General features: G+C 47.9%; 1 protein-coding gene across 2 annotated transcripts in view; it reads left to right on the forward strand.

Annotated features, from left to right (window-relative positions):
• The first annotated feature begins 1,483 nt into the window (after positions 1 to 1,483).
• Positions 1,484 to 25,250, forward strand: part of GOLGA7B (golgin A7 family member B) — a 388,598-nt gene continuing 364,831 nt past the window's right edge. The window contains exon 1 of one of the 2 annotated variants that reach the window (XM_068258001.1): positions 1,484 to 1,560. The gene's annotated coding sequence lies outside the window, so the exon portion shown is untranslated. The remainder of the gene's footprint in view (positions 1,561 to 25,250) is intronic. The other variant, XM_068258002.1, reaches the window with a different exon arrangement.

Genomic DNA, 25,250 nt, shown 5'->3' on the forward strand with positions numbered 1-25,250 from the left:
AATACCGCTGCGGTATTTTACCTCCAGGAGTTTTTTCGCCACAACTTTTTTATGAATAGAGCCCTCTGTGTAGTGATTTGAAAAAGCGGTACTTATCCGTTAGCCGGGCGCATCCTCTAGGTGGCGACAAAACTCCACCAGAGTTACATCTTTCCCTACTATCCATGTCGGCCTGGAGGGGGAATAGTAATTAGCGCCACCTGCCGGATGCGCGCGGCTAACGGATAAGTACCCCAAAAGCTCTTGGTAATGTAATGCTTTGGGGGATTTTTATAAAATCACATCGCTCCAGTGTGATCACACCCATAGCATTAGCAAGAGCTTCTCACATCACAAGCGCTCAGAAAATTGCTCCTAGTGGGTTTCTGGCCTAAGGCCTCTTTTCCACGGAGTGTTGAACTGTGTGCTCAGCAAGCAGTTACCAGGCAGCAACAAACAGTTACCAGGCAGCAGTGAACAGTTACCAGGCAGCAGTGAGCAGTTACCAGGCAGCAGTGAGCAGTTGTGAGAGTTTGAGAGGCATTTCACTGCCTATCAACAGTCCGTGGAAAAGAGGTCTAAAAAAGTTGTGTTTGTGATTACGCAAGCAATTTGTGGTGTGCACTATTAGCTCTAACAAACGTGCAGCCTGCCACTAAAATCACCTGCTGGCAATCCTTTCTAAATGGCTCACCTGCAACAAGTGAAGTAACTGATCATCTTTACATCCATCCCAGGTGATCAATTACACTGAGAAGGGAAGCATTACCAGTAAGGTTAGCAAAGTGTCATTTCTCTATACTCTGATCCTGCCCCTTCCTATAGTTACTGAGATCATGTACTCTGTGCTGTTCATATCATATCCTCATCAGACTGAGATGTACTCTGTGCAGATCATAACCTTTATCAGACAGATCATGTACTCTGTGCAGTTCATATCCTCATCAGACTGAGAGGTATTCTGTGCAGTTCATATCCTCATCAGACTGAGAGGTACTCTGTGCAGTTCATATGCTCATCAGACTGAGATCATGTACTCTGTGCAGTTCATATCCTCATCAGACTGATATGTACTCTGTGCAGTTCATATCCTCATCAGACTGATATGTACTCTGTGCAGTTCATATCCTCATCAGACTGAGAGGTACTCTGTGCAGTTCATATGCTCATCAGACTGAGATCATGTACTCTGTGCAGTTCATATCCTCATCAGACTGATATGTACTCTGTGCAGTTCATATCCTCATCAGACTGAGATGTATTCTGTGCAGTTCATATCCTCATCAGACTGAGATGTACTCTGCAGTTCATATCCTCATCAGACTGAGATGTACTCTGTGCAGTTCATATCCTCATCAGACTGAGATGTACTCTGCAGTTCTGCTGATCACTGCTGGGAATTTTTAGTTGCTGGACTCATTATTAGCTGACATCTATAATTATAATGTGAGCGTGTTCAGTTACATGACACCGGCCTCAGCTGCGAGCTCGCCAATGTGACAGACGCATCGCGTAACCAGTTATTGAAGTCGCTGAACTTTATATTCTAATTCTTCCAAGTCTGGAGATTATCATCTTATGGTGAGTAGGGGGATCGCCCCGCAAACCGTTAGTCTTGTGCCTCTTGTTTTGAGCTGTGGGAAGGTTTGGATGTCAGGCCTGCTGATTTGTGTGTAGAAATGTCATGTACAGAGACTCAGACGCCACGGAACAGGAGGCCTGTATAGTAAGAGGAGTTTTGTATTCTTACCTGTTGGTTTTACTCCTGTCGGAAAGTTGGATTGTACAATCAGCGCAGTTCTCCTTCGTGTCTGTATCACTTATTCCCAGCATGCCGTGTACCACAGCACAGAACTATTAAAGGTACTCTGTACTATTAGCAACCAGGATCAATGCAACCGCAACTACAAAGACTCATTTTTTTACCCAACCTTCAACCTGTCTGCGGCAAATCGGTGTGCGCCAATAAACTGGGAGCTTTGGATCTGGGCCAAATAAATTGGGGCACTAGTCTACTTTAGGCCTCTTTTCCACGAACTGTTGAGCTGTGCGCTCAGCGAGCAGTCGCCAGGCAGCAGCGAGCAGTTACCAGGCAGCAGCGAGCAGTTGTGAGAGTTTGAGAGGCATTTCACTGCCTGTAAACAGTTTGTCGAAAAGAGGCCTTAGGAGGCCCAACAGGAAACCTAATGGGGAAATTCAGCTAATGTGATTGGGTGATGGCCCCCTCTCCAACTGCCAGGTTTCCAATAGGTTTTAGTAAACCACGCCCACACTATTTGGCCAATCACAACACAAATAGAGGGTGGTGTGATTGGAGAACTGTTCCCTGCTGGGTCCCCTAAAGTAGAGTGACCATATTTTTGTGGGTCCAACCTGGGACGGGGGGGGGCGGCGCGCGCAGCGCGCCGCGGCGAAAAGTGGGAAGGAGTGAGGAGCACGCAGCGGCGAAGACTGGGGGAGGGGCGCGCCGAAAAATGGGCGTGGCCATGACATTGTATGGGCGGAGCTAACGTAATGATGTAACAGCGAGGCATAAGAAAGCAGTGTTTACGCCATGATGTGGACAAACGAGACTTTGTATCATGGGTGTGCAGAAACTGTGTGATGCTAATAGTATACCGTAACCACAAAGCAGCAAACATAGCCATCTATGACCATTAAATAATAAATGCAGTAACAGTTACCCCGGACACCAGAAAATAAACGCAATAGGCAACATGTCAGTATAAAATAAATGCAATGCGGGCAAACATGTCAGTACAAAATAAACGCAATGCGGGCAACATGTCAGTACAAAATAAACGCACTGCGGGCAAACATTTCACCAGAAAAGAAACGCACTGCGGCCAAACATTTCACCTGGAAAAGAAAGCATTTACTCACCTGGCAGAAGTGTCCGGCCTCTGGCGCGCTGCTCCGTCCCGGGACCGTCTTCCTCCTCCTGCTCTTCTCTCCCGCGCTGACAGGGCTACGGCAAGATGGCGCCCGAAGCCCTGTACTAGTGACACAAATAGGTCTCCAGTACAGGGCTCCGGCAGCCATCTTGCCGTAGCCCTGCTCGCCTGCCGGTGTCGGAAACAGACACCGGAAGAGGAGGCTGGAGCGGGGCTGCGGGCAATGAACTGGCACGGCGTCTATAGACGCCGCTGCCAGTTCATTGAGGAGAGAGTGGCCAGAGTCCCGAGGCCGGGACGTCCCGCTGCTGAAAGCGGGACGTTTCCCGGGACCTCATTAAGCCTGGGACAGCGGACCCCGAATCCGGGACGTGTCCCGGGCAATCCGGGACGTCTGGTCACTCTACCTAAAGTAGACACCCAAATTGCTAGGGGTGGTTAATAAGATGCAAATTATTCTGATTTCATACAGGATCATGCTGTAGGTTCTTTTCCGTTAGCCGGGCGCAATTAGAGTTACATCTTTCCCTACTATCCATGGTGGCCTGGAGGGGAATAGTAATTATCGCCACCTGGTGGTTGTGCCCAGCTAATGGAATAGTACTATTCTGTATACACATTTGTGCAGCTTGGAGTGTAGAAACACACTAGGCAGACACGCTAGCGTTGTGGAAAACGCACATAATGTGAGTCAATGGGCTGCATGAAAAAAACGTTTGTTTGCGTTTTGCAATGTGCGTTTTTAAAAATGTTGGTCTTGTGTATTTTTCTAAAACGATCACAGTGAAAGTCAATGGTGACGCAGAGGTATTGCGTTTTTGTGTGTTTTTGTTTTGTTCCCCCTCAGTTTGATGTATTTCCGCTTCGTGTTGACTTTCTAGTGATTTGTATAAAACGCATGCAAAACACAGATGCGATTTATATACAGTGGCTTGCAAAAGTATTCGGCCCCCTTGAAGTTTTCCACATTTTGTCACATTACTGCCACAAACATGAATCAATTTGATTGGAATTCCACATGAAAGACCAATACAAAGTGGTGTACACGTGAGAAGTGGAACGAAAATCATACATCATTCCAAACATTTTTTACAAATAACTGCAAAGTAGTATGTGCATAATTATTCGGCCCCCTTTGATCTGAGTACAGTCAGTTGCCCATAGACATTGCCTGATGAGTGCTAATGACTAAATAGAGTGCACTTGTCTGTAATCTAATGTCAGTACAAATACAGCTGCTCTGTGACGGCCTCAGAGGTTGTCAAAGAGAATATTGGAACCAACAACACTGTGAAGTCCAAAGAACACACCAGATCAAGGGATCAAGTTATTGAGAAATTTAAAGCAGCCTTAGGCCCGGTTCACACTTGCGGTGGCCCTCCGGAATCGCCGTGCCGGAGCCGCACCGCCTGCAGAACGGACGGAACGGACGCACGGCATAGCAATTAAAGCCTATGCGTCCGTTCACATGGGTCCGTTCTGCAGAACCGGAGCCGGACCGGATCCGGGCCGGATCCGGACTCCGGCCTCCGTTCCAACATGCGCTATTTTTTCATCCGGCCCCTCCGGCAGCCGTATCCGGGGCGGAGCCGGACTGCACCATCCGGCCAATACAAACAAATGGGAACCGGAGGCCGCACAACACACTGGCTGAGAAATCGGCGATATTGGCTGGGGACACATGGGCAAGCATTTTGGAGTGGAGCAGCACGAGCTGGAGGTGTTGGCAGGATGTTGGCAGCATGTCGGAGGTGGAGGTGAGTGCTAAACAGCAGAGGGCCTGATTCCACAGGTCCCCCTTCTGCTGACCTCCCAGACCCCAACATTTTTTTTTTTTTTTTTTACGTTAACTTTGCCAAACGGATCCGGATCGCATCCTGATTACCACCTGATGCAACCTGACCGGATCCGGATCGGATCCGGATCAGAACCGTACGGTTCCGATCCGGATCCGGTCCGGATCCGGTCACGTCATCCGGTCCGTTTGGCAAACAACCGCTAATGTGAACCGGGCCTTAGGCTACAAAAAGATTTCCAAAGCCTTGAACATCCCACGGAGCACTGTTCAAGCGATCATTCATAAATGGAAGGAGTATGGCACAACTGTAAACCTACCAAGACAAGGCCATCCACCTAAACTCACAGGCCGAACAAGGAGAGCGCTGATCAGAAATGCAGTCAAGAGGCCCATGGTGACTCTGGAGAGTACATTTGAAATCGGCGCCGGTAGACTTGGGCGCAGGATACAGCTGTATATAGCTGATCCTGCTTCTGCACAAGTCCGGGCCGATTTAATTACTATTCCCCCTCCAGGCCGACATGGATAGTGGGGGAATTATTATGCTTTTAAACAACTTCGGCTCCGTCTTCTGACGGAGCAGACGTTACTCACTGAGCGCTTCAATAGGAATGATTCCTATTGAAGTCTATGGAGGCGCCGGCTGCGCCCAAATCTAGCAGCGCTGAAAAGCACTGCTCAGACTCTGGACGAGCTGCAGAGATCTACAGCTCAGGTGGGAGACTCTGTCCATAGGACAACTATTAGTCATGCACTGTACAAAGTTGGCCTTTATGGAAGAGTGGCAAGAAGAAAGGCATTGTTAACAGAAAGCATAAGAAGTCCCGTTTGCAGTTTGCCACAAGCCATGTGGGGGACACAGCAAACATGTGGAAGAAGGTGCTCTGGTCAGATGAGACCAAAATGGAACTTTTTATCCAAAATACAAAACGCTATGTGTGGCAGAAAACTAACACTGCACATCACTCAGAACACACCATCCCCACTGTCAAATATGGTGGTGGCAGCATCATGCTTGGGGAGTGCATCTCTTCAGCAGGGACAGGGAAGCTGGTCAGAGTTGATGGGAAGCAAGGCCTGGAAGAAGCGAAGGAAGGGAGCGTAAGGAAAGGCCAACATGATAGTGCTGGACATAGTCCGGCAGGGAGAGGGTTAAGTTGTTGGAGGAAGGCAGGAAGTAGTAGGAAGAGGTGGGGCAGGCCAGAGCTGGGAGAGAGAGAAGGCACTGGAAGGAAGGGAGGAGTCAGAGGCCAGAGGGAGACACAGGAGAAAGATTGAAGGTGGCTGCTCCTGCCTTACCCGCAATGGAGGACGTAGAGAGCTTGCTGCGGATGGTCCGGACGGAGGCTGCTGCACGCGGCCCCTCATGGGTCGCAGAACAGATGTCCAGGATGGCGGGTGGGGCGGATGGAGAACCTGGAGGGCGCACTAGTGCGCGGATATCGCGGCCGCCGGAGCGGCTGAGCCCCAGCCCATCGCCCAGGGGGACTAGGCGGAGCGGAAGTCCGACTCAGGGACCGCCGGCTCCCCCCAAGAAGAGAGGCAAAGCGGCAGGCGGGAGCGCGGCAGAGCAGCCGGAGTCGCATGGGGAGGAGGAACGACCGGGCCCCAGTACCGGAGAGGATGGGATGACGGGCCAGGGAGACGCTGGGCCTACCGAGGAGCAGCCGCAGGGAGCACAAGAGGCACAGCACACGCCAGCACCCCCCGCTCGGCGTCCGCAAAAAGGTGGGACGCGGAAGAAGGGAGGCGGCAGCACCAGGGCACAGCAGGCCGCAGTACAGTCAGCCGCGGACCAGAAGAAGGCTCAGCAGGCGGCGAGCAGAGGTGCGGGCAAGGGGAAGCAGGCGGGGAAGACCGCCACGCCAGAGTCAGCCCTGCGGTCACATCGGAAGGGGTCCAGCGGCCAGCCACATGACCAAGGGGGCAGGGTGGCCACCAGAAGCAGGCACCGTTCACCGACCCCACCCCGCAGGACGGGAAGGGGCGAGACCTCCAGGGGGCACGAGTCGGAAGTGCATAGGAGAGGGGACAACGGCGGCACAGAGAGGGGTCGAGGACGAGGTGCCAATCAGCACAGGAATGTCAGCGGATCGGCCCGCCTGGGCGATGCCGCATCTGAGGGGTCCGGGGAGGACGATGGACCGAGGATGGAGAGTCCGAGGGTCCCGGAGGACCATGATGAGCAGCCGGCACAGCGAGGTGAGTCAATGTACAGATCCAATAATTCCTTACATGCTGGTGTGAATAGCAATGCGGGTAGTGGATGTGAGGGGTCTAGCCCGGCAGTAGGGGGCAATATGGCAAATTTAGGCGATGTGTCAGGTGCGGCGTTGTCAATGATGACGTCGTTATTGCTGAGTATTCGAGATACATTACAAGGTCAGACGGCTACGAGGTCCACACCTGTAGCAGCGTGGTCAGGACCTGCGGAGCAAAGGGCGGTAGTTGCAACGCCGCCTCAGGTGATGCAGGCTAGTGTGCAGACAGCTACCGGGTCGACTCAGACACTTGAGACGACGGGAGACAAGGATACAGAGATGATCCGCTTATCAGATAAGGCACAAGGTGATGTTTATTTATGTATGAGGGGGCCGATGGGAAAGCATTTGAAACAGGAGGTGCGTGAAAAAATTTGGAAAGGGGAGTACATTGAGATTTTTTCATTGCTCCCTTTGGGTAAGTTCAATTTAGATAGGGGTAGAATTGATGAGACCAAAAAAGAGGACGAAGAGCGTAGGAGGTATCGCTTGATACCAAGGACGTTCCAAAATTGGTACCAGGCATTTGCGATATATGCGAGTGTGCTGGGGGAGAAGCAACCAGAGTGCTGTTCGGCACTTTTTTGCTATTTCGATATGATTGGGGAGGCCCATAGGATGTATGGTGGAAACGCCTGGCTGAGGTATGACGAACAATTCAGACAGGAAAAGGCTTTTCATCCAGGTATTAAATGGAATCATAAGAACATCGATTTGTGGATGAGTCTGATGATTCCAGGCAGAGCCGGGACAAGGTCCTCCAGCACCCAAGGCTGAGACACCAAAGTGCGCCCCTCCATCCTTGCCACCCCAACTGTCACACACTGATTGCTATTAGACTAAGAGGCGCCACAGGGCCCATAACCTCCCCAACACCTTAATATCTAGTTATCTGGCTTGCAGTCACTGCTATGTATCCCCTTTTCTTATTTCTCTCTGCTTCAAACACAATTAGGAATGACAGCTGAATGAATTCTGCACCCCCTCCTACACTGCGCCCTGAGGCTGGAGCCTCTCCAGCCTATGCCTCGGCCCGGCCCTGATTCCAGGCACAAAGGCAAATCAGCCCTTTCAGGGGACGGCCAGCAGCCCTGGATCAGCGGGTCAGCTGGCCAATAGAAAGCCCGGGGTCTGCTGGAAGTTCAATGAAGGGGCATGCAAATTTGGGAGCGCATGTCGGTTTAAGCACGAATGCTCAGCCTGCGGTGGAAGTCACATGGTTACGAAATGCTTCAGAAAAGGAAAGGGTCAGTACGCGGATTCCTCTGGAAAAAGGGAAGAGTCCGGTGAAGGTAGCAAGGATGGAACCGTACCTAAATAGATTTCCCGATACGGAGGTAGCTGAATTTTTGAGAAGAGGGTTTGCGGAGGGTTTCATAATCCCTAGCTTTGGGGTTCCGAGTTCGCAACCCCCATTTCGTAATCTAAAATCAGTTACCGCACATCCGGAAGTGGTATCGAGGAAGTTGGAGAAGGAGGTGAGTTTAGGTAGAATGTCTGGCCCCTTTCAGCAACCCCCTGTAGAAGATTTGATTGTGTCACCTTTAGGGCTAGTTCCTAAGAAGGAGCCAAATTCGTTTAGGTTAATACACCATCTGTCATATCCAAAAGGTGCTTCAGTTAATGATGGGATTGACCCGGAATCCTCCTCAGTAATTTACACGTCTTTTGATGCGGCGGTTAGACTGGTAAAACGTGCAGGACAGGGCGCCTTGTTAGCTAAGACGGATGTGGAGGCGGCCTTCCGTTTATTACCGGTTCACCCCACAAGTTTCAGGTTGCTTGGTTGTTTTTGGGAAGGGGGTTATTATGTCGATCGTTGTTTACCAATGGGTTGTTCGATTTCATGTTCTTATTTTGAGCGGTTTAGCTCCTTTGTAGAATGGGTGGTGAAGGACGAGTCGGGGCTCAGGACGGCTATTCACTATCTGGATGATTTTTTATTCGTGGGCCCGGCCTCGTCAAGTGATTGCGCACATCTACTGAACACAATGAGGTGGGTATGTGACAGATTGGGCGTTCCATTAGCAGAAGAGAAAACGGAGGGCCCTCAGACAAGCATAAAATTTCTGGGGATTACGATAGACTCCATTGCTATGGAATGCAGGTTGCCCGAGGAAAAAGTGATTGATTTGCAGGGTACCATAAAAAGAGTCCTTAGCTGTAAGAAGGTGACCCTGCATGAGTTACAGTCCCTGTTAGGGAAGTTAAATTTCGCTTGCAGGATCATGCCCATGGGGCGGATTTTCTGCAGGCGATTGGCAAGGGCTACTGCGGGCGTACAGCTTCCTCACCACAGGGTTCGCCTGGTAACGGCACATAAGCAAGATCTGCTCATGTGGCTGTCCTTTTTGGAAGAATTCAATGGGCGGTCCCTTTGGATGGATGAGAGTACAGGCAATCATGATTTGGAGTTGTTCACGGATGCTGCAGGATCGTGTGGGTTCGGGGCCTTCTTTGCAGGTAAGTGGTGTGCGGAAGCCTGGCCAGTGAGTTGGGAGCAGTTAGGTTTTACAAGAAACCTACTGCTCCTGGAATTGTTTCCCATTTTGGTAGCGGTAGAATTGTGGGGTACGTTGCTTCGGAACAAGAGGATTCGCTTTAATTGCGATAACCTAGGAGTGGTGACAGCGGTCAACAGCTTGTCAGCATCATCACCTCCGGTCGTGAAGGTTTTGAGACAGTTGGTTCTCAGTTGTTTGAGATATAACCTGTTCATTTTCGCCGTTCACTTGCCGGGGGTGGAGAATGATGTGGCTGACGCTCTTTCTCGGTTCCAATGGCAGAGATTCCGGGACGTCGCGCCAGGAGCGGATCGACAAGGGGAGTCTTGTCCCTCGGCCTTGTGGGAGGTACCCCTGGGCCCGTAGGAGAGTGGATATCGAACTCATTGTCAGAGGCCACCTGGTCGGCATACACGACAGTGTGGAGACAATGGAGCGAACTACAGCACCAGTTTGGAAGAGGTGAGACGGAACAAGATCAAGTTTATCTGCTGTTGCAGTTCATGGCTATGAAAGGAGCGGAGGGAATATCTGCATCGGCATTATCAAAAAACTTGTCAGCACTTTCATTTGCCTTTAAGTTACAGGGTCTACTGGACGTGACCAAGGATTTTAGGGTGCGTATGGCACTAAGGGGTTTCAGGACGCAGCAACAGATACCGAAGGATTCCAGGCGTCCAGTTACGTTCCAGCTGCTTGAGTCGCTGGTGAACAGATTGGGATCTCTGTGCAAGTCATGGTATGAGGAATTGCTGTTCGGGGCGGCTTTCTCACTAGCGTTTTTCGGGGCATTCAGGATTAGCGAATTGGTGAGTAAAGGAAGGCATTTCCCTGGAGGTCTACTGCGGGAGGAGGTCAAGCTTCTTCCGGAATCTGTGGAGGTTTTCCTCCGCAGATCAAAGACGGATCGTGCAGGGGCAGGCAGGACAATTCATTTATTTCAGATTAGTGGGTCTGTAGCATGCCCAGTCTCCAGGGTTGCTGAGTTTTTAAGGGTCCGGACCAAAACTGGTCTTTCCTTCCTGTGTCACGAGGATGGTTATTCCCTATCTAAGTATCAGTTTATTGCAGTCTTTAGAAAAACTTTAGCAAGCTTGGGGTTAGCTGGAAAGGAATACGCATCTCATTCGTTCAGGATAGGTGCAGCGACGGAAGCAGCCAGGTGGGGGCACGCGGACGAGCACATAAAGCGAATAGGAAGGTGGGAGTCATCCCGGTTTCTGCTGTATGTTAGGCCGCATTTGATTTAAGTATTATAGCACGTTTTAGTTTGTGTAGTTAGTTGGTGGTTGGTTTTCCCTCTCTTCTTTTCTTTTCTTTCAGTGATTGGCATCTCTCCTCGGCTGGTCTGGATTATGGGGCACTCCTATGTGTCAAGGGGTGTCCAGCGAGCTGCTGTAAGACCGGACGGTCGGCAGCTGGGTATTCCAAGAACAACGGCGAGGCTGAGATGGATAGGTTTCCCAGGTTTGATGTGGGATAAGGTGCTGAAAAAAATACGGAGTCTGGTGACACAGGACGGAGCACCAGATGTCCTAGTTATACACGCGGGTGGCAATGATTTGGCCACAAGGACAACGCGAGCAATAACCAGGGAGATAAAAGGTGATCTCTTGGAGCTGCGCTCTACTTTACCCGACACTGTGATCGTGTGGTCAGAGATGGTGAGTAGGAGCAAGTGGAGACTGGCACGATCAGTGGAGAAGGTGAATCGAGCTCGGAGGAAGCTCAACAGAGATGTGTCACGTTTCATAGTACAACACGGGGGTGTGGCGGTTAGGCATCTAGAGCTAGAGGAGGATACGGAGTTGTTGCTGGCAGCCGACGGGGTTCATCTCAACCCCATCGGGATTGATTTGTGGACACTAGCGTTAGAGGAGGGAATTCAAAAAGCCCTAGCGGTGCGTAGTGTTGGGCGAACAGTGTTCGCCACTGTTCGGGTTCTGCAGAACATCACCCTGTTCGGGTGATGTTCGAGTTCGGCCGAACACCTGACGGTGCTCGGCCAAACCGTTCGGCCATATGGCCGAACTAAGAGCGCATGGCCGAACGTTCCCCGAACGTTCGGCTAGCGCTGTGATTGGCCGAACGGGTCACGTGGTTCGGACCCGAACGCGCTCTGATTGGCCGAACTGTCACGTGGTTCGGGTAAATAAATACCCGAACCACGTCATATCTCCGCCATTTGTCTGTGGGTTTAGCTTTGGGTAGGCAGGCAGGGTAGTTCGCGCTCCAGCCACGCTAGCCAGGGTCCCCCCTGTCATTGTGTCACTGCTGGGAACAGTAGTACACCGCTTGCTCAGCCACACTATATAGCATTCTGTTTACTGCCACTCTGTGTACCTCGCTCAGCCACACTATATAGCATTCTGTTTACTGCCACTCTGTGTCTGCTGGGAATAGTAGTACACCGCTTGCTCAGCCACACTATATAGCATTCTGTTTACTGCCACTCTGTGTACCTCGCTCAGCCACACTATATAGCATTCTGTTTACTGCCACTCTGTGTCTGCTGGGAATAGTGGTACACCGCTCGCTCAGCCACACTATATAGCATTCTGTTCACTGTTCTGTGTCTGCTTGGAATAGTGGTACACCGCTCGCTCAGCCACACTATATAGCATTCTGTTTACTGTTCTGTGTCTGCTGGGAATAGTGGTACACCGCTCGCTCAGCCACACTATATAGCATTCTGTTTACTGTTCTGTGTCTGCTGGGAATAGTGGTACACCGCTCGCTCAGCCACACTATATAGCATTCTGTTCACTGTTCTGTGTCTGCTGGGAATAGTGGTACACCGCTCGCTCAGCCACACTATATAGCATTCTGTTCACTGTTCTGTGTCTGCTGGGAATAGTGGTACACCGCTCGCTCAGCCACACTATATAGCATTCTGTTTACTGTTCTGTGTCTGCTGGGAATAGTGGTACACCGCTCGCTCATCCACACTATATAGCATTCTGTTCACTGTTCTGTGTCTGCTGGGAATAGTGGTACACCGCTCGCTCAGCCACACTATATAGCATTCTGTTCACTGTTCTGTGTCTGCTGGGAATAGTGGTACACCGCTCGCTCAGCCACACTATATAGCATTCTGTTCACTGTTCTGTGTCTGCTGGGAATAGTGGTACACCGCTCGCTCAGCCACACTATATAGCATTCTGTTTACTGTTCTGTGTCTGCTGGGAATAGTGGTACACCGCTCGCTCAGCCACACTATATAGCATTCTGTTTACTGTTCTGTGTCTGCTGGGAATAGTGGTACACCGCTCGCTCAGCCACACTATATAGCATTCTGTTTACTGTTCTGTGTCTGCTGGGAACAGTAGTACACCGCTCGCTCAGCCAGAGTATATAGCATTGTGTTTACTGCCACTCTGTGTACACCGCTCAGCCAGACTATATACCATTGTTTACTGACACTCTGTGTACACCGCTCAGCCAGACTATATACCATTGTTTACTGCCACTCTGATTCTGCTGGGAACAGTAGTACACCGCTCGCTCAGCCAGACTATATACCATTGTTTACTGACACTCTGTGTACACCGCTCAGCCAGACTATATACCATTGTTTACTGCCACTCTGATTCTGCTGGGAACAGTAGTACACCGCTCGCTCAGCCAGACTATATACCATTGTTTACTGACACTATATAGCAGACTATATAGCATTGTGTGTACACCGCTCAGCCAGACTATATACCATTGTTTACTGACACTCTGTGTACACCGCTCAGCCAGACTATATACCATTGTTTACTGCCACTCTGATTCTGCTGGGAACAGTAGTACACCGCTCGCTCAGCCAGACTATATACCATTGTTTACTGACACTATATAGCAGACTATATAGCATTGTGTGTACACCGCTCAGCCAGACTATATACCATTGTTTACTGCCACTCTGATTCTGCTGGGAACAGTAGTACACCGCTCGCTCAGCCAGACTATATACCATTGTTTACTGCCACTCTGATTCTGCTGGGAACAGTAGTACACCGCTCGCTCAGCCAGACTATATACCATTGTTTACTGACACTATATAGCAGACTATATAGCATTGTGTGTACACCGCTCAGCCAGACTATATACCATTGTTTACTGACACTCTGTGTACACCGCTCAGCCAGACTATATACCATTGTTTACTGCCACTCTGATTCTGCTGGGAACAGTAGTACACCGCTCGCTCAGCCAGACTATATACCATTGTTTACTGACACTCTGTGTACACCGCTCAGCCAGACTATATACCATTGTTTACTGCCACTCTGATTCTGCTGGGAACAGTAGTACACCGCTCGCTCAGCCAGACTATATAGCATTGTGTTTACTGCCACTCTGTGTACACCGCTCAGCCACACTATATAGCATTGCGTACTCTGCCAGTCAGTGTGTATATTGCTGGGATCAGTAATACTCCACTCACCGTCAACCACTATATGAGCTCAACATGAGTTCCCCAGAGACCTCCGCTGTGAGCAGCACTCCCAACAACAGCAACAGCCAACGCCCCACGCAAGCTATAACATCCACCCCAGCAGCCAGTGGTCAGCAGCAGCCCTCCCCGGAGGAGAACGTTGTGTCCATCAGTCCGTCGCCAGGGCGATTAATGAGGGCTGCCATTGAGGAGATGATGGGGCCTGATGTGGAGGAGGAGGTCTGGCTCAGGCCAGCATCCCAAGTTAATGTTGAGGACGATGAGGGGTCTGTGTCTGGGGATGTTGGGGTGGCAGAGGTGGTGGGTGGGTCAGACTCAGGAGAAGAGTTGTATGATGAGGATGATGATCGGGACCATCTGTATGTGCCTCAGAGTCCGACCCCGGAAAACATGTTGTATCGTGTGTTTAGGTACTAAAATCTGCGTTCCCTCCCAGTAGTGTTGGGCGAACAGTGTTTGCCACTGTTCGGGTTCTGCAGAACATCACCCTGTTCGGGGTGACTATATAGCAGACTATATAGCATTGTGTTTAATGCCACTCTGTGTACACGGCTCAGCCACACTATATAGCATTGTGTTTACTTCCACTCTGTGTCTGCTGGGAACAGTAGTACACCGCTCACCCGCCACTGTATAGCATTGTGCTCTGTGTCACTGCTGACAATAGTGGTACACCGCTCACCCACCACTGTATAGCATTTCTGTACTGCCACTGTACTGCTGCCAGTCAGCGTGTACTTTAAGGATAAGTGAAATGAGGAAGAAATCCGGTGAAAGAGGGAGGGGCAAGGGAAGAGGTGTTTCCCCTGACGGTTCACGTACAGGCCACAGGGGAGCACCCAAGAAAACCCACTCAATACTGCCCATGTTGTCCAGGACAACAACCCTCACAGATCCAAAAGAACAGGACCAGATAATTACTTGGATGACCTCTCAAGCGTCCAGCAGTGGGTTAAGCAGCACCAGCACATCACGCACGAGGTCCGAGTCCTCAGCCAGTTAAAGTCTGGGCTTTCTTTGAAGACTGCACTGAGGATGTTACCATGGCGATTTGCAAGGTGTGCAAGACCCGCCTGAGCAGGGGGAAAAGTATTAACAACCTCTCCACCACCAGCATGAGCCGCCACATTCTATCCAAACATCCCACTCTGTGGGCAAACGCGGCAGGACAGGGTACCACCAGCAACACTGCCTCCCTTGGGTTCACCAGACTCACCACCAGACCCGCCTCAGCAGCAGCAGTAGCCCAGCCATTGCGTGGTTCACAACATTCACAAACATCAGACGATGCTGACACTGTCACTTTCCGGACTAGTGCTCTTGAGGTCTCCCAGTGTTCATCAAACACAACAACCAACAGCCCTTCGGTGTGCAGCGCTACGGTTGAGTTGTCTGTCTCTGAGATGTTTGAGCACAAGAGGAAATTGCCAGCAAATGACCCCCGGGCCGTGGCAGTAACAGCCAGCCAGCATAGCCAAGCTTCTGGCCTGCGAAATGCTGCCATATCGAGTGGTGGAGACAAACAGCTTCAAGGGCATGATGTCAGTGGCCATCCCACGTTACGTGGTTCCCAGCCGCTACCACTTTGCGCGCTCTGCAGTGCCTGAGTTGCATGAGCACGTGGTCAGCTAAATAACCCGAAGCTTGAAGAATGCCGTTGCCTGCAAGGTTCACCTCACCACTGACACCTGGACGAGTGCGTTCGGCCAGGGTCGATACATCTCCCTTACCGCGCACTGGGTGAACCTTGTGGAGCCTGGCAGCGATTCCTCACCTGCTACGGCGCGGGTGTTGCCCACGCCGCAAACAGCTGGATAACAACAGCAGCACCTACCTCTCTGACTCCTTCTCCTCCAACGCATCTCAAAGCTGTACCTCATCCGGAAATGCTAACCCAGCACCAGCAGCAGTAGGATCGTGGAAGCAGTGCAGCACAGCTGTTGGCATGCGTCAGCAAGCGTTGCTGAAGCTGATCTGCCTTGGGGATAAGCAGCACACAGGGGAGGAAATTTGGAGGGGAATAAAGGAACAGACGGATTTGTGGCTGGCACCGCTGGACCTGAAACCGGGCATGAAGCTAGACACCTGGCACGAACTGGCAATGTACGCAATAGAGGTGCTGGCTTGCCCGGCAGCCAGCGTTATGTCGGAACGCTGTTTCAGTGCTGCCGGAGGCATCATCACAGATCGGCGTATCCGCCTCTCCACAGAAAATGCAGACCGTCTGACTCAAATTAAAATGAATCAATCCTGGATTGGAAACGACTACGCAACACTCCTGGACCCCAACCAAGTAACATGACCGATGAACATCTGGGATGGTTTAGCGTTTCCGGTCCCTGTTTATTGAACCTCTCATCTGTATTACATTTATGACTGCATGGCGGCAAAAAGCATTGCTGCTATATCCGCACGCTTTTTGTCCTCATGCAAGGCCTGGGTTGTTGTGTCTCACAAAGCGTGGCCTTCTCCTCCTGCGCCTCCTCCTGTTCCATCACGTGTGCTGCTGCTGGGTTAGCGTTGCCGCGTGGTCCCTGTTTATTGAACCACTTATCTTTATTACATTTATGACTGCATGGTGGTACAAAGCATGCTATCCGCACGCTTCTTGTCCTCATGCAAGGCCTGGGTTGTTGTGTCTCAAAGCGTGGCCTTCTCCTCCTGCGCCACCCTCCTCCTGTTCCATCACGTGTGCTGCTGCTGGGTTAGCATTACCGGTCCCTTTTCCTGGAACCTCTTATATGTATTACATTTATGACTGCATGCCGACAAAAAGCATGTTACCTGTGCAAAGAAAACAGACATTTCCCGCATTTAAAAGACAGTTTTCCCTTTGAAACTTTAAAATCGATTTTCTCAAAAACTATAAGCTCTTTTTGCTAAATTTTTTTTTCCTCTTGTACCCACTCCCAAGGTGCACATACCCTGTAAATTTGGGGTATGTAGCATGTAAGGAGGCTTTACAAACCACAAAAGTTCGGGTCCCCATTGACTTCCATTATGTTCGGAGTTCGGGTCGAACACCCGAACATCGCGGCCATGTTCGGCCTGTTCGGCCCGAACCCGAACATCTAGATGTTCGCCCAACACTAGCGGTGCGGGCGGCGCAAGGGTGAGGTTTCCCCCTTGTTTGCTGTGGCGGGGCAAGGTGTCCGGAGAATGGTGAAGGAAGGATGACTTAGAGGATTTCATTTAGGTGACTTCCTCACGTAACAAGATAATGGATAAGAAGAACAGTTGATAAGGGGCATGCCGCTGTTCCCGAGTCTGTTGGTGCGGCTGGGGGCCGGATTGAGCCGCATGCCCAAAAAGAGAATGTTTGTTTAATTGTGTTTGCTTAAGTAGCTCTGGACGCTTTGCCCTGCAATAAATAAGCAAGTTATCGTTTTATATTAAAATGTTATTAAGGTTAATAAATGGGCTGCATTGGCCTTAAAATTCCAAAGTCAATATGCAGTCCGAGAGTTTTTATAATAAGTGTAGAGTTTATGTTTGATAAGGGGTGGGGGGGGAGAGAGAGAGATAAATCAAGGGGTTGGTTGTCCGTAGGACGGCAATTGGTCATGCACATATCAAGATTGATGGAGGCAAATACAGGGCAAACTTGGAAGAAAACCTCTTGGAGTCTGCAAAAGACTTGAGACTGGGGCGGAGGTTCACCTTCCAGCAGAACAACAACCCTAAACATAAAGCCAGGGCAACAATGGAATGGTTTAAAAGAAAACATATCCATGTGTTAGAATGGCCCAGTCAAAGTCCAGATCTAAATCCAATCGAGAATCTGTGGCAAGATCTGAAAACTGCTGTTCTCAAACGCTGTCCATCTAATCTGACTGAGCTGGAGCTGTTTTGCAAAGAAGAATGGGCAAGGATTTCAGTCTGTAGAAGTGCAAAGCTGGTAGAGACGTACCCTAAAAGACTGGCAGCTGTAATTGCAGCAAAAGGTGGTTCTACAAAGTATTGACTCAGGGGGCTGAATAATTACGCACACCCCACTTTGCAGTTATTTATTTGTAAAAAATGTTTGGAATGATGTATGATTTTTGATCCACTTATCACATGTGCACCACTTTGTGTTGGTCTTTCACGTGGAATTCCAATAAAATTGATGCATGTTTGTGGCAGAAATGTGACAATATGTGGAAAACTTCAAGGGGGCCGAATACTTTTGCAAGCCACTGTATGTGAACAGCAAACGCATTAAAAATGCACCCAAATTGCAAGAAAAATGCATGTGTAAGAAAAATGGAAGCGCACAAAATGTATACACAGCAAAACATTCCCGCACTGCCTAGTGTGTTCCCACCCTGAAAATGGACCAATAGAATGCAGGATTTGATTGGTCCATTTTAAAGTGCATATATTTGCACATTCCTGTGTGACCTCAGAACGAGTGGCATCTCATTAATCTCTACTAGCAGAAACTAGAAATCACTGGGCCCCCCTGCAGATGCATCCCTTGCAGGGTCTATTGTTACGCCCCCTACTACTCATCTGCTCATTCTAATTGGCTCAGTTCCACACTGCATATAATTTGCATGTAAGCCACAATGATTAACATCTGATCAGCCATGTTTACTAAGGCCTCTTTTCCACCGACTGTTAGGCCGTGAAATGCTTCTCAAACTCTCACAACTGCTCACTGCTGCCTGGTAACTGCTCATTGCTGCTGCCTGGCAACTGCTCACTACTGCTAACTGCTTGCTGAGCACACAGCTCAACAGTTCATGGAAAAGAGGCCTAAAGGTGCCCATACATCTAGCAATGATGGGCAGATTTGACCAGAGCCATATTTATTTCCTCTTAAACTATACCAGTTGCCTGGCTGCCCTGCTGATCTATTTGGCTGCAGTAGTGTCTAAATAACACCAGAAACAAGCATGTAGCTAATCCAGTCAGATCTGACAATATTGTCAGAAACACCTGATCTGCTGCATGCTTGTTCAGGGTCTATGGCTAAAAGTATTAGAGGCAGAGGATCACCAGGACAGCCATGCAACTGGTATTGCTTAAAAGGAAATAAATATGGCAGCCTCCATATCTCTCTCACTTCAGGTGTCCTTTAAAAATCCTTTCCAATTTTCCAATGGTAGAAAAGTGCAACATGGGTAAGCAGCCACCCACCCAGGATATGCTGCATTGTCGTCATCGCAAACAACCAAAAAAAGACTGCGACACATGTTCATTCAGCTAATGAAATAATTTACTGACAGACGTAATAAACACACAATATTACAGGATTACAATGATTTTGTATGGAACAGAATCAGTCGTGTAGTACAAGGCCCCCTTTCTATACACTGTGCGGAACTTCAGATGTGTTCACCTGGCAAGCGTGTAACTAAAGAGAAATAAAAACTAATTTACCAGCCGCACCCAGTTCTGTCGGCAGCTTCCTGCATGTGACAATAACAAGTGTCGGCAGCTTCCTGTATGTGACAATAACAAGTGTCGGCAGCTTCCTGTATGTGACAATAACAAGTGTCTGCAACCACACACTGACGCTGCTGCATTCCATAAACTGCTTTTCAATAGATGTTTACATATAAAAATAGCACCACCGAGTGACTTTTCCCAGCCGCTGTTCTGATTACGAATTATTTATTCCTAAAAATGTGCATTTTTTTTTTTTTTTTTTTTTGCACTCTCACCCAGATCTTCACCCCGAAATGTATCATCCTTCTAAGAGTGTGGTCTTAAAGAGAACCTGTACTGAGTAAAAATATTTAAAATAAACACATGAGGTAACTTCAAATGAACATGACATAGTTACCTTGCCATCAGTTCCTCTCAGAAGCTCACCATTTTCTTCTGACAATGATCCCTTCCAGTTCTGACAATATTTTGTCAGATCTAAAATATATCAGTTGCTGTCAGTAAAATATCAGTTGCTGTCAGATATAGCTGAGAGGAAAACTGATGTACCAGGTAATGTCCATGTTTCCCTATGGCTCAAGTGGGTGATGTTACAGTTTAACTGTGTGCTGACCAGAAAGCTGTTATGGGTAATGGCCATTTTCAAAATGGAGGCTGGAAAATTCCCTTGATCACAGTGAACAAACAGGACGCGGGACAGGAGAAAGACACTGAGGAGTAGACTACATGGAAGGTAAGTATGACTTGTGTATGCCTATTTTGACTTTTCATTTTCAGTTCAGGTTAATCACAAACCAGGGGGGCTTCAGGCATGGAGAGGTCAACCAACACGGAAGTGTGGAACCCACTAGCAATATACATTATTAAGCCTTTTCTGAGCGCTTTGTGATGTGAAAAGCTCTTGCTAATGTAATGCTATGTGTGTGATCCCACTTGTGCAATGTGATTGTATAAAGATTGAAGAACCAATGCACATAAAGTGTTAGCGTAATTGCAAACGCGCAGCGCTTCTTGAAGTGATTTTTCTAGGTGATTCTAAGCATGTGCCTAGCGATTATCTAAGCATGCCGAGCGATTTGTGGAGTGTTGATGAGCATTTTTTATTTTTTTGTTACAGTAGAGCTGTAACTGAACAGCTTCTGTAACAAAACCGCTTGGAAAATGGCTGTGATCTAGTGTTTTTCAGAATGTTTTTCCACTTTCCTATACTTAACATTGAGGCTGAATTGCCTCAGAAAAGCGCAGAAATACTGCAGGACCAGAGTTTGCGTTTTGGGAGAAAGTCACAGAAGCGCTGTTGGTTTGCACCAGCCCTAGGGCCTGAAACCCAATACAAAGCGCAATCGCTAGTGATTTGTGGTAGTGCTTTGCAAGTGATTTTGGGAGCCATTTCCCTGCTCCATACATTAGAATGGAAACGCTCCCAAAATGCTGCAAGTCCTGCGATTACAATTTGCCTAATCTTTTGCTAATTGCAATCGCTACTGTGAAATTTGTTACGTTTATTTACATTGGCAGAGCATTTAAGGGAAATCGATAGCAATTTAAAGCACTCCCTAAACGCTCTAGTGGGTTCCAACTCTCAGGGCCCATTCAAACTTGGGCAATTAGTGAGCGTTTACCGCTAATCGCTGAATTGCCAGATAGAGCTCTTTAAAGCGTTAGTGCATTAAGTCTATGGCAGTGATCTCACTACTGTGATCGTCTGCGATTCGCAATTAGCACGAAACACAAACGCGATACATGCAGCATTTTTTTTCTTTTTTTTTTTTGGAGCGATTGCAATGTATTTGGATCAAAAATGTCCAGTGAAAAAAAAATCGCAGAACGCTAGCGTTAATCAGTGGCATTTTGCTATCCCAAGAGTGAATGGGGCCATAGCATTGCATTAGGACTCCTTTCACACCAGGAGCTGATCCCTGTGTTCTGACAGATCGCTCCAAGATTGCGTTTAGAAAGGTAACATGTGACGTTTACGCTAACTTTCACATTAGACAAAGCGTTCCAGAGCGTTGCGTTGTAACACATCTGGGAGCTTCATAAGAATCATAACGTCCAGCGCCGGGGGTTTCCCATCGGGTGAAATAGAACTACTGCCGGTAATCAGCGTTGTGCTGAAAATTCTTGACATCACGCTGCAGGTCAAAGTTCATGTGCGAAATCAGTGCACTCGTTATCTAATGTGAAAAAGACCTTAGCAAGAGTTTTTCAAATCACTAGTGCTTAGAAGAGAGCTGCGAGTGGGTTTGAGCCCGGAGAGACTCTCAGAATCTGCTTTTGTAATATTGATGACTTATTTAATTCACTCAGTCTTCTAAGTGTTTTTTTTTTTTTTTTTTTTTTTTGTTGTTGTTTTTTTTCCCCCCAGATCATTTGTCATCTTCTCTATAAAAAAATAACCTTTCAGCACTGTATTGTAACTGCAAGAGATCCAAAACGTAGTTGGAAAAAGTACTGTTAACAGTATGGGCTCGTTTCCACTATTGCGGTGCGGAATCGCCGCATATCACCGCTGACGAAATCGCATGCGGATGCCGCGATTTCCCATGCGATTTCGCATAGGCAGGGTATATGCGATTTTAACCATGTCACTGCCTGTGTCAATTTACATTACTTTCAATGCGAAATCGTGGGAAAAAACGCATGCGATTTCCCTATTAAATACATTGCCTGCTTTTCGAATTCTGCGGGCTCTGCCGTGCAGAAAAATCCTGCACAGAAAAACACTGAAGAAAACTGACAAGTGGAAACAGGGCCATCCAATTGTATTGGTTATGCGAATCCGCATGCAGATTCGCTCTAGTGGAAACGGGCCCTAATTCATTTCCTTTTTATGGCTTTAGAAGCATTTTATTGATGAGGTATTAAAATATCACCTTGGAGAAAAAAAATGAATTGAATTGGGGTTATCTTGGAATAGCCACATTCATCACAGTACAATTGCAGAATCGCAGAAATGAACAAATCTCTTCAAATCCTCTGGTCTACAGCACACTTGAAGTGAGGGATACGGAGGCTGCCATATTTATTTCCTGTTAGACAATACTTCCAGTTCCCTGGCAGCCCCTCTTTGGCTGCAGTAGTATCTGATCCACACACCTGAAACAAGCATGCAGCTAACCCAGTCACCCTTCAGGGCTGGGATCCACTAGAGCGACTTTGCGAGCGTTTAGGGAGCGATTCAAACTGCTAGCGATTTCCCTAAACGCTCAGCTAATTTTAATAGATGGGCCAAATTCCACTGGAGCGATTGCCAAAATCGCTATCACAGGACATGCAGAATTTTGGTGGTGTAACAGCATAAAGTATATAAACGCTGGCGTCATCGCTCATGAATCGCTATACAGAGCGATTTGCTAGCCTTTTTTAAATTACAGCACATTGTAAAAAAAAATTAAAATGAATTGAAAGGACCAATCGGAATTAAAAACGCTAATCACAAATCGCTACACAATCGCTGGAAAATGGCTATATATTATGTGACTTGAATGCAGTTGTTTTGCACTTTTTCCTGACGAAGCCCCTCATATCTGGAGGGGGTGAAACATGTTGGGTTGTGGTGGGGTGGTGTTGTGTTTTGTCTATGTGGACAGGTGTTGTAGGGCTCGTATACCCAGTTCAAACAATCAGATGCTGCGGATTCATGTACCTATCAATGGTTTAGCCCAACCATGTAAATTTTTGTCACTAGTCATTTTTTATGAGTTAGTTTTTTTACATAATATTAAGTTACTTTTTATGTAAATAGTCCCCTCCAGTAAAGTAAAAATTGTTTGCTGAGCTGCATAGAACTTTCATCCAAGCCAGAATTATCTGAATCTCATTGACCTTCGCTGTCTCTCCCGACAGCAAGAAGTTTTGAATCAGGATGATACCATTTATTGGCTAACTTAGAGATGGATAAACCATGAGCTTTCGACTTATAAAAAGCCTTCATCGGACTGGTTCCTGACCAAAACTGAAAAACACAGCTTATCCCGACAGCAGTTAGATAAGTCACAGGAGATTTATATTGCGCTTTTCTCCTTGCGGACTTAAAGCACCAGAGCTACAGCCACTAGGGTGCGCTCTATAGGCAGTAGCAATGTTAGGGAGTCTTGCCTAAGGTCTCCTACTGAATAGGTGCTGGCTTACTGAACAGGCAGAGCCGAGATTCCAACCCAGGTCTCCTGCATCAGAGGCAGAGTGCACTATCCAGCCAGCAGAAATGTTACCACAAGACAGTCAGAAGATCTTTGTGAGAGATGTGTAGTGTGTTTTGGGTTTCCAGCTCAGTGAATGGAGATGAAGTCACTCTTGTGTACTTCAGCTGACTTGTGTCAACTTTGGGTGAGGTCTTGAGATTGTGCACATTTTTGTATATAATTTTTTTACCCTCTGCATATCTCTGGTCCTTCCTGAGGATCTCATCTTCACCTCTTTGTTGTACAAAGGAGAAGGGCGGAACAATTTTTTGGTCATAGTAAAACTAAAATACATGCAGCTGTTGCAGAGGCTGTAATTGGCGTGGGGGAGGAGTTACCAGTGGACAGGCGGGTTGACGTGGGCACACTTTGTTATAGGAAGAAAGGAGTTTGATTGCAGCACTAGCTTTGTGACTTGAAGGGTCACTGTGTGTGTGCGGTGGTAATGCAGGCGGGGGGAGGGGGGGTCCATCAATGTCAAGACAAGGTTTAATGACGTATGGTCATGCACAACAATCGTTCGTATTGAACGACTGTTATGACAGCTCGCCGGATGAACTGTTTAGCTCTCCATTGATGCCCACAGAAGTTACCGCAATCGTTAAATTCAATTCACGCCACAACGTACACTCCTCGTCGTCCATACAATCGCTTAGGGCCTGTACACACTGCTGCGCTTGCGCTGCATTTTTAAAATCGCATGCAATTTTGAAATTGCAAAGCCTTCATAAGATTAGAAAAAAACGCATCACACCAATGTGTACAGTTCTTCAAGATTTCCATGATTTTTCAAAATACCTTGCAATTAAAAAACACATTCGATTTTAAAAGAGTAGCGCAAGCGCAGCAGTGTGCACACACCCTTAAAGGATACCCGAGGTGACATAATGAGATAGACATGTGTATGTACAGTGCCTAGCACACAAATAACTAGGCTGTGTTCCTTTTTTTTTTCTTTCTCTGCCTGAAAGAGTTAAATATCAGGTATGTAAGTGGGTGACTCAGTCCTGACTCAGTCCTAGCAGAAAATGGCTTCTGAGAGCAAGAAAGAGCTAAAAAGGGGAATTTCTTATCAGTGAGGGTCACACTGTAGTCACTTCCTGTCTGAGTCAGGACTGAGTCAGCCACTTACATTTGTGTGCTTGGCACCCTACATACACATGTCTATCTCATCATGTCACATGTCACTTCCAGTATCCTTTAAGGTGCATCAGGAACGATTGTTTGCTGCCAATGATTGCCCAATGCATCTTCACGAGGGTGCTTTTTAGACAGCTTTATAATCCCATCCAACCAGGTAATAAGAATACAAGTAATGCAAAAACTGGTTTACATGCAATGCACAATACTTGAAATCTCTGATTCTTTTTTTAATGTGCATTGTAGAGGACATCACAATTTGAAGCAGGTGCCCTTGATTCTGGATAGGAGATGCCTTGATTATACAACACAAGATTGTTCAGATAATTGGCTGAACATATTCTGAAATGCCTCCGGCCAATCATCAAAGTGAGACCTTCCAACCAAAAGCAAAGTGGAAGTTTTTATGTAAAGTAAATCCATTGAGTTTGTGTAAGGTTAAAAATGTACACAAACTTAGAAAACTTACCCTCTCTAGCCTTTCGACTCTATACAGTATTTCACAAAAGTGAGTACACCTCTGACAGTTCTGTAAATATTTGATTATATCTTTTCCTGAGACAACACTGCATATATCACACTGTGACACAATGTAAAGCAGTCAGTGTACAGCTTGTATAACAGTGTAAATATTGTATCATATCTTCTCATGGGACAGCACTGCAGATGT

Source organism: Hyperolius riggenbachi, chromosome 10, assembly GCF_040937935.1.
Source record: "Hyperolius riggenbachi isolate aHypRig1 chromosome 10, aHypRig1.pri, whole genome shotgun sequence".
NCBI classification, from domain to species: domain Eukaryota; kingdom Metazoa; phylum Chordata; class Amphibia; order Anura; family Hyperoliidae; genus Hyperolius; species Hyperolius riggenbachi.